This window comes from Artibeus jamaicensis, unplaced genomic scaffold (genome assembly GCF_021234435.1).
Source record: "Artibeus jamaicensis isolate MK-2021 breed Jamaican fruit bat unplaced genomic scaffold, CSHL_Jam_final scaffold_1019, whole genome shotgun sequence".
In the NCBI taxonomy this organism is placed as follows: domain Eukaryota; kingdom Metazoa; phylum Chordata; class Mammalia; order Chiroptera; family Phyllostomidae; genus Artibeus; species Artibeus jamaicensis.
This window is the reverse complement of record NW_026522025.1, coordinates 4600885-4620408: the sequence shown is the minus strand read 5'-3', so window position 1 is coordinate 4620408 and position 19524 is coordinate 4600885. Positions and strand designations below refer to the sequence as shown.

The 19524-nt window shown below is 42.8% G+C and overlaps 1 pseudogene; it reads right to left on the bottom strand.

Moving 5' to 3' along the window:
- Positions 1-17625: 17625 nt before the first annotated feature.
- Positions 17626-19227, bottom strand: LOC119061491 (transcription factor BTF3-like; annotated as a pseudogene).
- Between the last annotated feature and the right edge of the window lie 297 nt (positions 19228-19524).

The window sequence follows — 19524 nt, the reverse complement described above, 5'->3', positions numbered from 1 at the left end:
GCATCTGACTGTGGGGCATAGAGCCAGGCGTCTGGGCACTTGGCCAGCGTAGTTGCTGTTTTATGCTATGTCTCATGAGGTCTGGAAGCTTCTAGGATTTATGATGCCTGAGCAGAGCCATGATGGAGCCAGGTGGGGAGCAGGACAGGGCGGTCCCGGCTGAGCCGTGTGAAGCAGCCTCCCATGGCTAGAGTGTGAGGATGAGCCTCAGATTCTGGGCTGCAGGGAGTGAACTTGACTCGAGGCTGCAGGGAGCTGGCAGAGGAGACACTGCATTCCTCCTTCTGCGGAGGGGCTGCAAAAAAGGATCCCTCTTCTGCACGTTAGGAATAAGAAGGTCATGGCCAGACTATCTTGCAGGCTTATGAAGAGGAAAAAGTGAGAGCTGGAATGTGAACACCACTTGGAAACAAGCTTGAAGCAGAAGAAAGGGGAGTGCCAGGTGCTGTGTTAAGGGATTAATAAATATCAAGAGCCAAAATTTGGTGAGCAGTTAGTACATGCCAAACACCAGAGCAAACTTTTGTGTGCCTTATCTCTTGTACCTCATTGTCTCCAGTCCTCACAACCTTTGCCAGGAACCTGGTGTGGTTAAGCTGCTCGCTTAAGATCGCACAACTTTTAGAGGACTTAACCAGGATCAAACCTCGACAGGCCCAAATCCGTATGCCTCCTTAATATCTCCCCCTTTCTGGGCCAGGACTCCCTAGAAGAGAAGCTGGGGCCCAGGCCAGGGGGTGGCAGCCTGAAAAAACAGGAGGTGATTGGTGGCTCCAGACCAGCATTTGTTCTTTTCTTAGTTATTGGTTCTTCCTTTTGGAAAGAAGCAGATGCCCTAGCAGCCTCCCAAACAGCACTTCATAAGCCGGGTCCAGAAAGGCACGCACACACCCCTTGGGGCCAGCCAGGGCCTCCCATGGCTCTCGTCAGCAGAGCAGGGGATTTAATGCCACAGCCTTCAGGGAGAACCCAGGCAGCCAGCATCAATATTTGCCCTCTCCCAGCACCCTGGCCCAAGCTCCCAGATCAGTACATTAAGTACAACAGGCTCTTGCTGTACAAACACACAAGGATAGGTGGATGGAATTTAAAGTGGCTCAGCATTCCCCCAGGGTTTGGACTGGAAATCCTGTCTGATCTAACCCTCTGCCACTGTTGTTTGCCTGAGGCTCTGTTCCTCCTCGGACTCATGAACTACAGACATTAAACGGCTTCCCAGAGAGAGAAGGGACCGGCCCCAAGCAGCACTGCTTGGTGGCTGCCACTGGGATGGTGAGGGCCACCAAAGTCAAGGCAGAAGTGATACCTCTGAGTCCTTTAAAAAAATGTTCTAATTGAGATACAATTTCCATACAGTTCAATGAGTTTTTTACAACAGCTTTATTGAAGTATAATTGACAACAGGCTGCACATATTTAAAATGTATACTTTCGTAAGTTCTGACACATGTATAGACCCATGCAACTATCACAGTTAAGAGAATGAATACATCCATTGCTCTCTGGTGTCCTTCTAGACTTTGTGAGCCTTGCTCTCACTCTCCCCATCCTCACTACCATGCACATGCAACCATAGATTGATGTTGTCGGTAGAGATTCCTTTGTACTTTTATAGAATGTTATAGAAATGGAATCATACATATGTACTCTTTTTGTCTGTCTGGCTCTTTTCACTCAGGATAACTATTAGGAGATTTATCTATGTTGTAGCATGCCCAATAGTTATTCTCTTCATTTTTGAGTAGTATTCTGTTGTATGGATATACCATCACTTGTGCATTCCAGGTTGAAGAAACACACTCTTCACTTATCCATTCACTAATGGATTTTGTATTATTCCCAGTTTTGGCTATTACAAATAAAGCTGCTATAGTACAAGTCTTTATATGAATGTATGCTTTTAAAAAATATATATTTTATTGATGATGCTATTACAGTTGACCCAGTTTCCCTCCCTTTACCTCTCTCCATCCAATACACCCCTTCCCTCCAACAATCCACCCCTTAGTCCATGTCCATGGGTTGTGCATATAAGTACTTTGGCTTCTCCATTTCCTATGCTATTCTTAGCCTCCCTCTGTCTATTTTGTACCTACCAATTATGCTTCTTAATCCCTGCACCATTTCCCCCATTCTCCCTCTTCACCATCCCAGCTGATAACCCTCCAAATGATCTCTATATCTACGATTCTGTTCCTGTTCTGGTTGTTTGCTTTGTTTATTTGTTTGTTTTTATTCAGTTGTTGATAGCTGCAAATTTGTTGTCATTTTAATGTTCATAGTTTTGATCTTCTTTTTCTTAAATAAGTCCCTTTAACATTTCATGTATTAATGACTTGGTGATGATGAACTCCTTTAGCTTTTTACCTTGTCTGGCAAGCACTTTATCTGTCCTTCCATTCTAAATGACAGCTTTGCTGGATAGAGTAATCTAGGTTGTAGGTCAATCTGGGCTTTTCATCACTTTGACTACTTCTTGCCAGTCCCTTCTTGCCTGCAAAGTTTCTTTTGAGAAATCAGCTGATAGCATGATAGGCACTCCTTGGGGAGCAACTCTCTCCTTTTCTCTCGCTGCTTTTAAGATTCTCTCTTTTATTTTAATCATGATGTGTCTTGGTGTGGTCCTCTTTGAGTCCAACTTGTTTGGGACTCTCTGAGCTTCCCGGACTTCTTCGTATATTTCCTTCGCCAAATTAGGGAAGTTTTCTTTCCTTATTTTTTCAAATAAATTTTTCATTTCTTATTCTTCCTCTTCTCCTTCTGGCATCCCTATGATTTGGATGTTGGTACATTTGGAGATATCCCAAGGGGCCTTATATATGTTCATTTAAAAAAATTTTTTTCTCCTTGCTGTTCTGGTTGGATGCTTATTTTTTCTTTATGCTCCAAATTGTTGATTTGAATCTGGCTTCCTCCCCTCCACTGATGGTTCCTTGTAGATTTTGCTTTCTTTTAAAAAAAAATCAATTATTTATTTAATTTTTAGAGAGAAATGAAGGGAAGGAGAAAGAGAGGTAGAGAAACATCAATGTGTGGTTGCCTCTCACACGCCTCCTACTGGGGACCTGGTCCACAATCCAGGCATGTGCCCTGACTGGGAATTGACCTGGCAACCCTTTGGTTCACAGACCAGCACACAGTCCACTGAGACACACTGCAGCCAGGGCTGCAGATTTTTCTTTATTTCACTTGGTGTAACCTTCATTTCTTTCTTTATGTTGTTGCTGTACTCAGTGAGTTCTTTGGGTATCCTGATCACCAGTGTTTTGAACTCTGCTTCTGATAGGTTTCTTATCTCCATTTCGTTTAGTTCTTTTTCTGGGATTTTATTCTGTTCTTTCATTTGGGCCATATTTCTTTGCCTCCTCAATTTGGCAGCCTCCTTGTGTTTGTTTCTGTGTATTAGGTAGACCTGCTTTGACTCCCTGTCTTAGTAGCATTGCCTGTTGTAGAAAAGGCACCTGTAAATTGTGTGGGGTGGAGCCTTAGATAATTGCCAGGGTGGGGCAACCCGCTTCACCTCTCTGTGGCTCTGTGTTGTGGGAGGACTTGAAGAGGGAACAGTGCCACTGCCTGGCTTCTGGAGATCTGCCTGGCACTCACCCCATTTCCAGTCATTTCGCCCACTTCCTTATGCAACTGACACTCTTCCAACTGTTGCCCTGGTGCTGAATCCCAGAGTGGGTTTGCATATGTTCTAAGTTCGTGTGGGCCCTTTAAATGGAGTCTCCTGAAAATATGGCAGTTTTGTCCACTTTCCCAACCCCCACTGGTTTTTACAGTCAGAAGTTACGGGAATTTATCTTCCCAGTGGTGGAATCCTGGGCTGTGTGATTTGGCCTGGGGTTGGGATCGCTTGTGAGGTATCCCTCCCGATTTTTATCCACTATATGTGAATGTGGGACCGTCCATTCCACTGCTGTCCCCACCTTTTCCTGCCATACCGAATCTCCACCCATCTCCACAGCTCCACTCCTCCTACCCGTCTAGATGAATGTGGCTTCTTTAAATCCTTGGTTGTTGGATTTCCATACAGCTCAATTCTGAAGGTTCTGGGTATCAGATATTTTGAGATCTAGTTGTAATTCTTTCTGTGGTTGCATGAGGACGTGAAGCATGTCTACCTACACCTCCATCTTGACCAGAGGTCTCTGACTTGACTTGAATGTATGCTTTTTAAAAATTGACTTGGGAGAAAGAGATGGAGGGAGAGAAGAAGGAGAGGAGAGAGAGAGAGAGAGAGACATCAATTTGTTGTTCCACTTATTTATGCATTTATTTGTTGATTCTGGTATGCGCCCTGACAAGGGATCAAACTCAAAACCTTGGCATATAGGGATGATGCTCTAACCAAATGAACTACCTGGCCAGGGCTTGGATGAATGTTTTTATTCATCATGGGGTAGTGGAATGGCTGGATGTGGTAGGTGTATAGTTTAACTTTTTATGAAAGTGCCTATTTTCCAAAGTGGTTGTATCATTTTACATTCCTGCCATTAGAATATGAGTGTTTCAGTTGCTCTATATGCTTGCCAATGCTTGCCGTGGTCTGCCTTTTTAATTTATGATTCGGATGTTGGAATGTTTAAAGTTGTCCTGAAGGTTCCTAAGCCTCTTCTCATTTTTTTTGAATTCTTATTTCTTCATTCTGTTCTGATCGAATGTTTATTTCTTCCTTCTGCTCCAAATATTGATTTGAGACCTGGTTCCCTTCCCTTCATTGTTGGTTCCCTGTACATTTTCCTTTATTTCACTTTTCACAAACTTCACTTTTCCCTCTATTTTGTAACCATACTCAACCATTTCTGTGAGCATCTTGATTACCAGTGTTTTCAACTCTTGCATCTGATAGGTTGGGTATCTCTTCATTACTTTTCTGGAGCTTTGATCTGTTCTTTCATTTTCTTGGCCTTTTTTTTTTTTGGGGGGTCTTGCACCTGTTATGTAGTAAGGGGTGGAGCCTTAGGTATTTGCCAGGGTGGTGCAACCTACCTCACTGGGTAGTGACGCTGTATTTGGGGGAGGGGTCTGAGAAGGAACTGTGCCTCTTGCTCAGCTCTCTGCCGACTTTCAGTCACTTCCTCCACTTCCCACAAGCAAATTGGGCCTTCTGGTGCTGACTCCCAGGTGAGTGGTTTTGTGTATGTTCTAGGACCCTGTGGGTCTCTCCAATGAACTCTCCTGTGAGACTGGGAGTCTCTACTGCTGCCACAATACCCACAGGTGTTTTCAGTCAGAGGCTTTGAGGCTTTATTTCTCCACACTGGAACCCTGGGTTATGTGGTCAGTCTCGCTCCCCAGTTGTTCCTCCCAGTCTATCCACACACAATTGTGGGAGTGCCCAGTTTATCAGCTGCCGCCTAGCCATGAGACCTCTCCACTCTGCTGCCCATCTCCAGCCCTCCTACTGGTCCGGTTGAATGTTTCTTCTTTAACTCCTTGGTTGTCAGACTTCCATACAGTTTGATTTTCTGGCAGTTCTGGTAGTTTTCGTTTTTAAATTTGTTTTTGTCCTTCTTTTGGTTGTGAGGAAGTAAAGTGTATCTTCCTACACCTCTGTCTTGGCCAGAAGTCCTGAGAAGTCTTTATATATTATAAATACAAATCCTTTATCAGATACATGATTTGAAAATATTTCTCCCAGTCTGTGGATTATCTTTTTATTCTTTTAACAGTGTCTTCCAGAGTTTCTCATGTTGATGAAATCCAATTTATCAATTTTTCTTTTATAAATCATGTTTTTGCATTTTTGTATTTAAAAAAATCATTGCTAATCCCAGGTCACAACGATTTTATTCTATATGTTATTCAAGAAGGTTTATAATTTTAGGTTTTATAACTGGGTCTATGATTATTTTGAGTTGATTTGTGTAGATGGTGCAAAGAACAAATCAAAATTCTATCTTATCATTGTTTTTGCACATGGAATCCAGTTGCTCCTTTCTCTATTGAATTGCCTTTGACACTTTGTAAAATATCAGTTATCCATTTATTTGCAATCTGTTTCATTAATCTGTTTGTCTATCTTGATGTCGATACCACTGTCTTGATTCTTATTCCTTTGTAAGTTTTGAAATTGTACAGTGTTAGTGTTCTCCTACTCCGTTCTTTTTCAAAGGTGTTTTGACTAGTCTAGGTTCCTTGCATTTCCATATGAATTTCAGAATCTGTTTGTTAAATTCTGTGGAAAAGTCCTGCAGGAATTTTTATTGGGATTGCATTGAAACTGCAGATAGAATTTGGGGAGAACTGCCATCGTAACATCGTCATTCACTGATGATTATTACATTATATCTCCCCCTTTGTTTTCCAGTTCTTCTCAGTAATGGTTTATAGCTTTTGGCATACAAGTTTATACCTCCTTGTCTGATTTATCTCTTAAGTATTTCATATTTTTATAGTAAGTGGTATTTTTAAGTTTTAACTTCTAGTATATAAAAACAGTAAATTTTTGTACATCTTTCATATATCATACAAACTTGCTAAACTCACAGATTAATTCTAGTAGATTTCTTTGGTAGATTCCATCATATTTTCTATGCAGATAATCACAGAACCTATGACTAAAGACAGTTTTATTTCTTTGTTTCCAATCTGGATGTGTTTTATTTCTTCTCTTGTCTTATCTCAGTATCTATTTACAACATTTGATAGGTGTGGTGGGAGCAGACACTTGCCTTGCTGGCCTCATACATGCCTGCTCTAGAGAAGAAAGCACTCAGTCTTTCACCAGAGTCTGTTAGTCACAGGTTTTTTTGCAGATGAGCTTTATCAGGCTGAGGAAGTTTTCTTCTGTTACTAGTTTGCTGAAAGTTTGTATCAGGAATGAATATTAAATGTTGTCAAAGGTCCTTCTGTGTTTATTGAGATGATCTGTTCTGTTTTGTTTGTTAATGTGGAGGATTACATGAGTTGCTTGTTGAATATTAAACTAATCCTGCTTCCCTGAGTTAAATTCCACTTGGTTATAATGTATAATCTTTTGTATAAAGATTTTTTTCATCTGTGTTCACGAGGGACATTTGCCTATATTTTTCTTTTCTTGAGAAGGTAATGTCTTTGTCAAGTTTTCATACCAAAGTAACATGGGCTTCATAGATGGGTTGGGAAGTGCTCTCTCCTCTTCAGTTTTCTGTATTAGTTTCTATAGAATTGGTATTGTTTCATCTTTGAATGTATGACAACATTTACTAGTGGAGCCATATGTTCTTGGGATTTTATTTGTACAAAGGTTTTAGACTAAAATTTCAACTTCTATAATAGATATAGGAGTGCTCAGATTATTTTTTTCTTTTTGAGTAAACTTCGGTAATATCTTTTAAGAAATTTATCCATTTCTTCAAAGTTGTTGAATTTATTAACATAAAGTTATCTGCAATAGTCTCCTATTATCCTTTTAATATCCATGGAATCTGTAGTGATGCCATCGCTTTTACTTCTGATATTTGTAATTTGAGTCCCTGCTCTTTTTTTCCTAAGAACTTTAGCTAGAGGTTTATCAGTTTCACTGATGTCTTTTCCTTTTTTCTTTGTTGGTCTTGCTAGAAATGCACTGTTGTGTGGGCACTTGAGAAGAAAGAAAGCATTCTGCTACCATGGGATTCTGTAAGTCAGGTCTGGTTGGTTGATAGTATACTATATCCTGCTGATTTTCTGTCTACTTGTTCTATGAATTTTTGAGAGGGGAGTATTAAAATCTCCAAATAGAATTGTGGTTTTGTCTATTGTTTCCTTGTAGGTTTATCAGTTTTCGATTCACACATTTTGAAGCTCTGTTATTAGTTGCATCCATGTTCAGAATTGTTATATATTCTTGATGAACTCACCCATTTATCATTAGGATTTGATCTTCTTTCTCTGGTAAGAGTCTTCACTCTGAAATCTATTCATCCAATATTAATTTAGCCAAACCAGTTTTTCCAAGCCCTGTGTGGCCATCAAGTACTATTTCCTCTAATCCTGTTGGGTGGTTCTTTCCTGGACTGGGGCAGTTTCCATGCCTGTGCTGAATACTTGAGGGCCATTCTCTACATATCTCTGGAGCTCTCTGTGTGTGCAGCTCTCTACTCTCCACCACTCTTTTCTGCATTGCTTTCCCTGAATTCTACAGTCCATCTCTGTAATTCATAGATTCTATTAGGCTCTATTTGCTTGGATTCTCTTCTCTGTGCTGAAGCCTGGAAACTTTCTCCAAGCAGTAAGCTGGAACAATGTAGACCTAACCTTATTTGTTTTCTGTCTCTCAGGGTTCAGTCCTTCATTGCCTGATGTCCAGTGTTTTAAAACTATTGCTTTAAAAAAATATATATATATATATATTATTGATTATGCCATTACAGTTGTCCCTTCCCCCCCTTCATTCCCCTCCACCCTGCACATCCCTCCCCCACCATTCCCCCCTTTAGCTTATGACCACGTGTCTCAAGTTCTTTAGATTCTATATTTCCCCTACTATTCTTGCCCTCCCCCCATCTATTTTCTATCTACTGTCTATGCTACTTATTTTCTGTACCTTCTCCCCCCTTCTCCTCCTCCCACTCCCCTGTTGCTAACCCTCCATGTGATCTTCATTTCTATGGTTCACTCCTGATCTAGCTGTCCTCTTAGTTTGCTTTTGTTTTAGATGTGGTTGTTGATAACTGTGAGTTTGCTGTTCTTTCACTGATCATATTTTTTTATCTTCTTTTTCTTAGATAAGTCCCTTTAACATTTCATATAAGGGCTTGGTGATGATGAACTCCTTGAATTTGATCTTATCCAAGAAGCACTTTATCTGCCCTTCCATTCTAAATGAAAGCTTTGCTTGATAAATCAATCTTGGATGTAGGTCTTTGGATTTCATGACTTGGAATACTTCTTTCCAGCCCCTTCTTGCCTGCAAGGTCCCTTTTGAGAAATCTGCTGACAGTCTGATGGGAACTCCTTTGTAGGTGACTGTCCCCTTATCTCTTGCTGCTTTTAGGATTCTCTCCTTCATTTTAATCTTGGCTAATATAATGATGATGTGCCTTGGTGTGTTTCTTCTTGGGTCCAACTTCTTTGGGACTCTCTGAGCTTCATGGATTTCCTGGAAGTCTATTGACTTCATCAGACTGGGGAAGTTCTCCTTTATTATTTGTTCAAATAAGTTTTCCACTGGTGGCTATTCCTCTTCCCCTTCTGGTACCCCTATAATTCGGATGTGGGAACGTTTAAAGATGTCCTGGAGGTTCCTAAGCCTCTCCTCATTTTTTTGAATTCTTGTTTCTTCATTCTTTTCTGTTTGGTCATTTTTTTCTTCCTTCTGGTCCACTCCCTTGATTTGAGTCCCAGTTTCCTTTCCATCACTATTGCTTTCCTGTGCATTTCCCTTCATTTCAATTAGTTTAGCCTTCACATGTTCCTCTAATTTGTGACTAAAATCAACCAGTTCTGTCAGCATCCTGATCATCAGTGTTTGCTATTTCTTGGTTGCTTAGAGTTATCGGCTCTGGGGCTCTGAGTTCTTCTTGAGCCATGTTTTGGTCTGTTTGCGCCTGTTGCGTATGAGGAGAGGAGCCTTAGGTGTTCACCAGGGCGGGGCCACCCAGGTTGCTGGATTGTGATACTGTATGTGGGGGCGGGGTCAAAGAGAGGTAATCGAGGTCCCCTCTGCTGCTTCCCACCGCTGGGGCCTGTGCGGTCTGCCTCACTGCTCTCTCCTTCCCTGGTTTATCTGAGTGCGAATGTGTGACCATGGTCACTGCCACCTTGCGCCCTCACTGAGTCCGCCCATTGCTACCCCACGCCTGGGATCCGCCCACAGCTGCCTGCGTGCCTGTGTTGGGGGATCTTTCCTGCCTGAACTGGCTCTGCTGCTGGCTCTGCCCCTCTTACTGGTCTGGCTGAATGGTTAGTTGTTGCTGGACTTCTGTATAGTTCAATTTTCTGTGTTTTGGCTGCTTTATTTGTTACTAAAACTTTGTTGTCTTTAAACTTGGTTGTGCGAGAACGTACAATGTTTCCACCTACACCTCCATCCTGGCGGAAGTCAAGTCTCCCACCGCTTGCCTGGGAGGCCCAGACCCAGGTCGTCTAAAAGCTCTAAAACTATTGCTTTTGATAGTCTTCATATGCTTTCCAGTTGTTCCAGGCAGGAAGGTGAAGTTAATCCCATTACTCCATCTTGGCTGCTTTCTGAATCCTTTGAGCAAGGTGGAGGGAGATGTTTCCCTGGAAGTTTTCCAGCCCCAGCCAGGCCTGGGGTGGGAGTCAGGGTCTATACTCGGAGCTGTGTTCTATCTCATTCATTGAGAAGACAGGCCAAAGCATCGTGATTTCATTTTATAAGCTGAGGTCTGAGACAATGACTTGAGTCTGCTATTTTCCCCAGTTAGGAGTGGTAGAAGTAATTGAGATTAAGGCCTGAGAAGTTGTCCATTTAGCCTGCTCAGTGTCACAGGGAAATGCTGGACCTAAGAGCCCATCTGAGATCTACACCCTGACTTTCCCAGCAAGTCCTGCACACACCTGAGCATAGTTTCTCATCTGCAAAGCACACTGAGGTTTACAGAGTACTTGGAGAATCCGTCCATCCTCATTCCATCATCTTCTTCCAGTTTCTCTAAGAGGAGTCCTGGGATCTGCCATGTCAGATTCTTGGGGGTGGGAGTGGGGTGGCATGGAAGGGTGTTACTTCATGAAAATTTAGGCTCCTGGAACCAATCAACTCTCCAGAATCAGAATGGAAGGGTGGGGATTATCTGTACTGTTACTACAGGCTCCCCCAGAGACCCTTCATACTTCTGGGAATCAGTTGATCCAAATCCTAAACTAGTGATTTCCTTCTAAGAGCTACTGTACAACACTCGCTAGGTGTACTATCTTGTTAAGCTATACCCTCCCGTTCTACTCCTGCCCTCATGAGAATTATGTCGCACAATTATTTTTAATAAAGTGCATCAAAATAGTCTTTCGCACCATTTTCACAAAAATGCTTTGAGATGGCCAGGGAAGCCTGTAATGTTAGAGATTCCTAAGCCTGGAAGAGCTTTTAAAGGGCAACTAATCCACGCCCCCCCTCCCCCTGCCCCAGCGTAATGTTTGGGTTGCCTGTATACCAACCTCATCAAAGAATCACCCAGCTTCTGGGTGCACACTTCTGAAGATGAGGAGTTTGCTACCTCTCCTTCCATCTGTGAGTTTAGAAATTTCCTTCTGCTGCTGAGTTAAATGTATCTTTAATTAGTTCTGGATCCAGAAAACATATCTGTTTTCTCTGCCCTGGAAAAGCCCTTCCTCTGAAAATAGTTCACCATCTCCCTGAGGCCTCTCAAGCTGCACAAAACCCAGGCCACTGGCTATTCCTACTGGGATCAAGTTGTTCCGTCTCCGGATCCAGGCTGCAGGCAGAGCTGCACGGGGCTGCTTTCACTCACCTGTCACTAGGCTTCCTCCTGCTCCATGTGGGCCACTGTTACACTGGCATGGCCACTGCTTTCCTGAAGGTAAGGACTGATGCAGCCTGGAGCCGGGTGGCCACAGACCACTCCCTTCTCTACTGGCCTGTTCTTTGTAGCATATCAACATGTGCCATGTCTCAACTTTCCGATGTTAAAGCAGCCTTCTTCTATATCAAGTCCTCCTCTGTCTACCTCCTCAACTCCCAACTGCCTGTATCTGTCTGTGTTTATCTCCCCTGCCCTCTTTGCACCAGGAGGTATGGCTGAGCATCTCCATTGTCCTGGAACGCTCCCCTGTCCTGGCTTCCTCCTCCTGCAACCATTTCTTCTGAGTTCTGTCTTCCTCTGCTTCCTTTTGGATACTGCCATTCCCTTGGGTTCCATCTGTGGCTCTCTGCTCACCCCATTTTGTTTCAGTGGCATGTAACTGGGGTAGTGGCGGGGCATATTTTCTCCCCTTTGAGAATGTGATGAGGGCTGTGGACCCACTCCACAGGGTGGGAGGAAACCCCACATTTATTTAAACACACATTTTGTGTACAATTCAAGGTTCTTACCCTGAAGCCTGTTCTTCCTGCCTGCCTCCATTCCCACTTCTGGCTTCTTCCCAGTCATTCTCCTTGCCCCTCAGACTAACAGATCAGTGGGCTCTTGCGTAGTTTCAGCTAGTTGTCCCCTGGGCACTTCAAACTCTACAAGCTCCAAACTGAACTCAACTGCCCCTGAATCTTGTTCCTTCTCCAATGCCTCATCTCAGTAGTTGGTACTTACTTTTGGCTAGAAAACCTGGAAGTTATTTTGACCATTCCTCTCCCATAGGTCAACACCAACTCCTTCCAGTTCCAGCACCAAGCTCCAGAGCAGCAGTGTCTGTGTTGTTCATTACGGATCCCGTCACTGAGCAGTGTGGATGCCGAACAAACACATATTGAGCAAATGACATCTCACTGTCTTCCCCACCGCTGTGTCCCCAGGCTTATCTCAGGCCTTTCTTGGCTCCTCACCAGACTCCCCCTCCTGGCCAGCTTCCACCAAGTAGCCAGAGGCATCTTTCTAGAACACAGGTCTCTGTTACCCCTGCTTTAATCCCTGGCATGGCTCCCTATGATTTTCGGGATAATTGTCTTTCCCTGCTGTGGGCCCTGCTGACTGTTACAGCTTCAACACTGGACTCTCTCCAGCTCTCATTGGCTCCAGCCACCCAGAACGCCTGAGAGCATCACAGGTGGAAATGCTGCTACTCTCGTCTGCACATCATGGAGCCTGAAATGCTGGCCTCTCTTTGATGTGCTAACTCACATTCGTCCTTCAAAACCCACACCTGAAACTAATCCAAAATCACGTTGTATGTAAACTGTAATTGAAAAAAAAAATTAAGGAAAAAAACTCACTCAAGCATCATTGCCTTTTTACAAAGCATCTCTGCCTCACAGCCCTTGGTTACCCATTTAGCACTCCTTTGCTGTGTTCCCAAAGCCCCCAGACACATGTGAATCATAGTACTGATCACACTGAGCTGTACTTGCAAAGTCCTTCGTCTGTTCCCTACTTGAGGGCAGGGACCCTGTCTTATGTTCCCTAGCAGAGCCCGCAGTATGTGCCCAATAATTGTTTCCCATGTGAGTGAAAGGATGAAAGTATTAATAAACATTGTCCAGAGAAACAGAATAGGTCACCCCAAAACAGAGAGAGAGATGAGAGAGATTAATTTTTATTCTAGGAAGCTCAGTCTTATCTCTTAGGCCTACCCCTGACTGGATGAGGCTCACCCACGTTATAAAAAGTAATCTGTTTTACTCAAAACTTGCTGGTTTAAATGTTAATCACATCTATAAAATAAATACTTTCACAGCAACACCTAGAGTGGTGTTTGACCAAAGAGCTGAGTGCCATGGCCTAGCCAACCGGACATATAAAATTAACATCATAACAAATAGACTTTTTCCCTCTGAGCCTCAGCTTCCCCATCTGTAAAATGAAGACTCTGATAATGTCCTAGGATTCCATTAAGAACTTGGCCTGCCAGAAGCATTAACGCTGCTCCCTTCTTGTCAAAACATTTTCACTTCTAGGTTTATATGATACACTCCCCTGGTTTTATCTTTGACTTCAACACCCATTCCTCTTTCGCTTGATCTTAAATATGGAAAGGTCCCAACCTGCTCTCAGGCCTCTTCTCCGTTCTCTCTTCCTAGGTGATCCCATGTGGTCATGGGCACCAAATGTCAGCTCAGCTGTTGAGCCCCAACTTCATTTATATCTTCAGTCCTAACCACTCTCCTGAACTCCGGACTCATGTCTAATTGCCATCGGGCACCTCCAACTTGTCTAAAACAGAACCCTTGACTTTCCCACCGACCCCGAACCTGTCGTTTACTTGTACTTTCCTATCTTAGTAAATGGCGCCATTATCCACTCAGGCAAAACCTCAGGAAGCAATCATCTTCAATTTTACTCCTGTTCCTTTTCTCCCTGACACCAAATGCCTCAGCGTGACCTAGCGGTTCCATCTCCAAAATAGCCCCCAAATCCAACCTCTTCTCATCGTCACTGCTGTCCCTCCAGTCCCAGCTGCCACCATCTCTCACCTGAATTTTACTGGTCCAGACTGAGCTTCTTGCTCCACTGTTGCCCCCACTGTAATCCATGCTCCACCCAGTGGGTCCAGCAAGCAACAGGGATCCACTCTTCAAAGTACAAATCATATTACATGTGATTTATGCTTAATCAGTGGCCTTGTGTTCTACTGAAGTAAAATTTAAATTCCGTGACTCATGAGGCCTGGATCTCCCACTCGTCTCCCCTAAATGCATCTTTTACCACCTGGTCACTATGTACTAGGTGACCTTCACTTTTTTCTTCTTTTTGTCCCTAGATGTGCCAACGATCTCAGGTTGTTTTTCTTCCCTGAGACTTTCTTCACCCAGATGTTTGTATGATTTCCTCCTTATTATCATACCTCTTGACTCAGACATCATTTCCTCAGAGGTGCCTTCCATAACCCTCTAAATTAATTTAAAAATCTAAATAGTCTCCCCACTCCCCAATTCCCCATTACCCTGTACTGCTTTCTTTAAAGTACTTATCACTATGTGAACTTAGCTCATTGACTTATGTCCTATTCACTTACTTCTTAGTGTGTCTCACCCCACCCCATGCCCAATGGAAGCTGTTTGAAGGCAAGACTATCCTTTGTCTTGCTCACTGTGAATCCCAGTACCTGGCATATATTAAATGTTCAATATATACTTTCCCAAATTAATAGCTCAGCATTTTTAAAACAAATGTACAAGAAGAAAACTTGGCATAACATTAGAATCGTATGTAATTCTAGCAAACTGGAAGACTCTGATTCACTGAATACAGGCAGGGTCCAAGAATTTCATTTTAATAAATACCCCAGCACACTCTGAAGCAGAGGTCCATAGACCATACTTTTGAGAAACACTGATTTATTCATTCTTGTAAGCATGAGTATGTAGCCTAATTCTAAAGAGGTACATTGAGGATTAACAGAATCGAGTCACTTACCCAAAGTTCTTAAGTCAGCAAGTGAATTCTAAAAAGAAATTGTCATTTAAAAATAGCTAATCCTCACATGTAAGTTAGACACGCACAGACAAATCACCTCATCTATCTTATGCCAGTCATAAATTCTTGACTTTGATCTCAATCATTAAAACAAAACCTAGACTTTCATAACTCCATTTGAATGACTGAAATGAATTGTTCAGATCAAACAAAAAATATTTGCTTAAGGGAATCACCAGCAGAGGAAAATGAGATTCTTGAAAGAAAAAGAAGATGAAAGAATGAAACTTAAGCTCTAAAGGTAAGCTATGTTTATATAAGAAATCAGAAGTTGCTTTGAATGAAGATTTGCCTTCCAAAATGATCTGAACAGGTGGGATGTTTAAAAAGTCATTCCCGGAGTCACTTTCCGGCAGAGTACTTCAACTCCCTGGTGGGGGGGATGGCAGGGAGGGCATCAAATTAGACTCCAGTTTGACTAACAATATATGCCAAGTTTGACAGGGTGTTTATTAGCACTGGGAATTCAGCAGGGTGTGCTACTGTCCACCCAAATGGCATTTTAAAACTCAAGTTTACTTCTACAAAAAAACTATCTACACTGCCTTTTTCTTTTTATAAATTTCACAAATAAGAGCTTTTGATATTATCCTGGGCAACAGGCTAGCCCTTTGCCTAGCTCGGAATAGCAAATACCTATCAGATCCAAAATCTACACTAATTAAAATCTTAGTTAAACTCTAGCAGGGGTGTCCAACCTGTGGTCTGTGGTCCACGGCTCACATGCGGCCCAACACAAAATCATAAATTTACTTAAAACATTATGAGATTGAAAATTTTTTTCACTTAAATTATTTTATTGTTCAATTACGGTTGTCTGTATTTTCTCCCCACCCCTCCCCACCACCCCTTTAACCGCGCCCCCCGCCTTCCCGCCCCCTTGCTTTCATCCTTTCCCTTGGTTTTGTCCATGTGTCCTTTATAGTAGTTCCTGAAAACCCTTCTTCCCACTGTCTCCTCCCTGCTCCCCTCTGGCTATTGTTAGATTGTTCTTAATTTTAATGACTCTGGTGATATTTTGTTTGCTTTTTTTTTATATGATTATGTTCCAGTTAAAGGTGAGATCATATGGTATTTTTCCCTGACCGCCTGGCTTATTTCACTTAGCATAATGCTCTCCAGTTCCACCCATGCTGTCGCAAAGGGTATAAGCTCCTTCTTTCTCTCTGCTGTGTAGTATTCCATTGTGTAAATGTACCACAGTTTTTTGATTCACTCATTTGCTGATGGGCACTTAGGTTGCTTCTAGCACTTGCCTATTGTAAATTGTGCTGCTATGAACATTAGGGTGCATAGGTTCTTTTGGATTGGTGTTTCAGGGCTCTTAGGGTATAATCCCAGTAGTGGAATTGTTGGGTCAAAAGGCAGTTTCATTTTTAGTTTTCTGAGGAAATTCCATACTGTTTTCCACAGTGGCTGCATCAGTCTGATTTCCCACCAACAGTGCACTAGGGTTCCCTTTTCTCCGCATCCTCTCCAACACTTGTTTGTTGATTTGTTTATGATGGCCATTCTGACTGGTGCGAGGTGGTATCTCATTGTGGTTTTAATTTGCATCTCTCTGATGGCTAGTATGCTGAGCATCTTTTCATGTGTTTCTGGGCCCTCTGTATGTCCTCCTTTGGAGAAGTGTCTGTAGAGTCTGTTCAAGTCTTTTGCCCATTTTTTAAAATTTTATTTATTTATTTATCTTTAGAAGGGAAGGGAAGGAGAGAGGGAGAGAAATATCAATGTACGGTTGCTTCTTGCACATCCCCTGCTGGGAACTGGCCTGCAACCCAGGCATGTGCCCTGACTGGGATTCAAACTGCAATCTTTTAGTTCGCAGGCCTGTGCTCAATCCACTGAGCTACACCAGCCAGGGCTCTTTTGCCCATTTTATAATTGGGTTGTCTTCCTGGAGTGGAGTTGTGTGAGTTCTTTATGTATTTTGGAGATCACGCCCTTGTCCAAGGTGTCATTGGCAAAGAGACATAAGAGATTTTTTTTTGTGATTACATGTCGCAGTGTATTTAATGTGTGGCCCAGGACGACTCTTCTTCTTCCAGAGTGGGCCAGAGATGGCAAACGGCTGGACAGCCCTGCTCTAGAGCATTTCCAAATGTCAAACCTGTCATGCCAATTTTCTTAATTCCTTAAGGTAATCCTGTCTCCCTTTTACTTGCCAGGAGGTCTTGCTTTCAGCTGCCTTTTAAGGATGGAATATGGTCTAGAAGAGAACTGTCCAGTGGAAATACAATGCAAATCGCAAATGCAAGCCATGTTGTTTCTTAGTAGCCACATTAGAAAAATAAAAACAGGTGAAATGACTATTTTTAATCCCCAAATTACCATTTTAATATGTAATCAATACTTAAAAACGCAGATCTTTTTTAGAAAAAATTTACCTTGGTTTCCAACTTTATCCCAGACTTCCTCAGCTTAATTAGATGCAAAGAATGATTTGTGTTTGAGCAAAAACTGAAAAGAGCTGCAGTGTCCAAGGTGCTAGGGCTTAAAAATATTAGAGATGCAGATTTTATCAGATCCATAAACAAAATTTGAAAAAGCCGTCATAATATAAAATCGCGGCCACCAGTGACTTCTTCAAGTTCATCTTTTTCAGTTAACTCAATTCAGAGTGCTTCCTTCTTGGAAGCCTCATCAAATTCTCCCCAAGATCTAGAAATTCATCATCATCCACCTCTCCTGTAGCAAGAGGTGCTTTTCCATCCAGACTGTTTGGACAGGGTTTCAGTGAGTCTCCTTAAACTAGTCCAACTGTGCAGCAAAGCTGACTGAAGATGCTGGGAAGCACTGCTGTCAGTGGTGTTGTCTCAGCGTGGCCTGTAACGCTGAAAATGTTCACGGCCAGAGATACCTGAACTTTAGGGTTGTAAAAGTGGGTCACTGCTCCTTGTTTGTGAACGTATCTACCTCTTCGATACCAGAGATATTGTTTACCCCTAACTCCTTAAGGAGATAAAAAACTGAAGTTTTTATCATCTGCTATAGCTGTTCTGTGAACCACTTTCTTCTTTCTATGAGCAGTGCCTTTCCCACCAATGCGCACTTGTGCCTGCCTTTTGGCCAGTTTCTCTTGGTTCACCAGTTTCTTCCATCTTACTGGGGAGAAAACGGGGCCACGTGGGGGACTAGGGTTGGCACGCAGGGGCCTTTGGTGGACCAGCTGAGAATAAGCACACACACGTGGGGACACAAGATGGTGGCTCAAAATGCATCCTCTTCCATTCATACTTTTGTACTTTTGAAGTCTGATATCCGGTGTGTCTTTTACTGTACATCTCAATTTTGACTAGCTACATTTCAAGTGTTCAATGGCCATAAGTGAGTAGGGTCTACTGTATTAGACAGTGAAGGTCTAGATCGGGGTGTCAAACTCATTTTCTCCGGGGGGCCACATCAGCCTTGCAGTTGCCTTCAAAGGGCCGAAGGTAATATTAGGGCTGTATAAATGTAACTACTCCTTAACTGGGGGCAAGGAGCTTGGCGCTGCTGCCGGGTAGAAACAAGGTGCCAGGCCAGATAAAACAAGGTGGAGGGCCGGATTCAGTCTGCGGGCCTTGTGCCAGCCACCTGTGGTCTAGAGCTTTGCTACTGAAAGTGTAGTCCACAAATTAGAAGCACTGGGATCATCTGGAAACCTGTTACAAATGCTGAACTTCAGGTCTCACTGCAGACCTACTGAATCAGAATCTGCAGTTTAACAAGACCCCAGGGTAATCTGCATGCACGATAAAGCTTGAAGAGCACTGTTTGGTTCAGGGCAGGTATTGGTCTCAGGCTCATCTGCCAAATACAGGCTATTGTACGCACTTTGTAGAATGCTGTGAAGACTCCCGGTGCTTTACTTTGTAGACATAATAGTTGGGATTGTTTAAAAAAATTGATGTGAGAGAGAAACATCAATTTCTTGTTACATGTATTTATGCATTCCTTGGTTGCTTCTTGTGTGTGCCCTGACTAGGGATTGAACCCACAACTTTGGTGTATCAGGACGACACTCCAACGAACTGAGCCACCCAGCCAGGGCAACGGGAACTATTATTTAAAAGGGTTTGTAGCAGAGTGGGCTTTAGAGTTGGACAGAAAGGAGCACATATTCTGGTCCTGTCACTTAGGGGCTCTCTGACCTTGAACAGCTCACTTAACCTGAGGCTGAGTTTTCTTAACTCTAAACTGGGGCTGACATCCTCCTTCCATGGAGGACAGACCATGGTAGTAGGAGGCACTCAGTGTGGTGCCACATACAGGGTCCGGCCGAAGGCAGGCCTGTGTGGGTGTGGCTGGCAGGGTAATAATACGGGTGTAATAACTTACAGTTTTAATTCGAACATTTCACCTCAAATGTCATGTGGTGTTCTTAAGTGTGATATTGTTATTACAGAATTACATGCTCATAATTTTGTAATAAAAAAGCAGTGTTATTGGTGCTGGACCCTGAATATATAACTGGCCGGGCCCAACTGGAGTAGCGACGAATCAGCTAAGCTGCCTTGTCATTTCAGATGGCC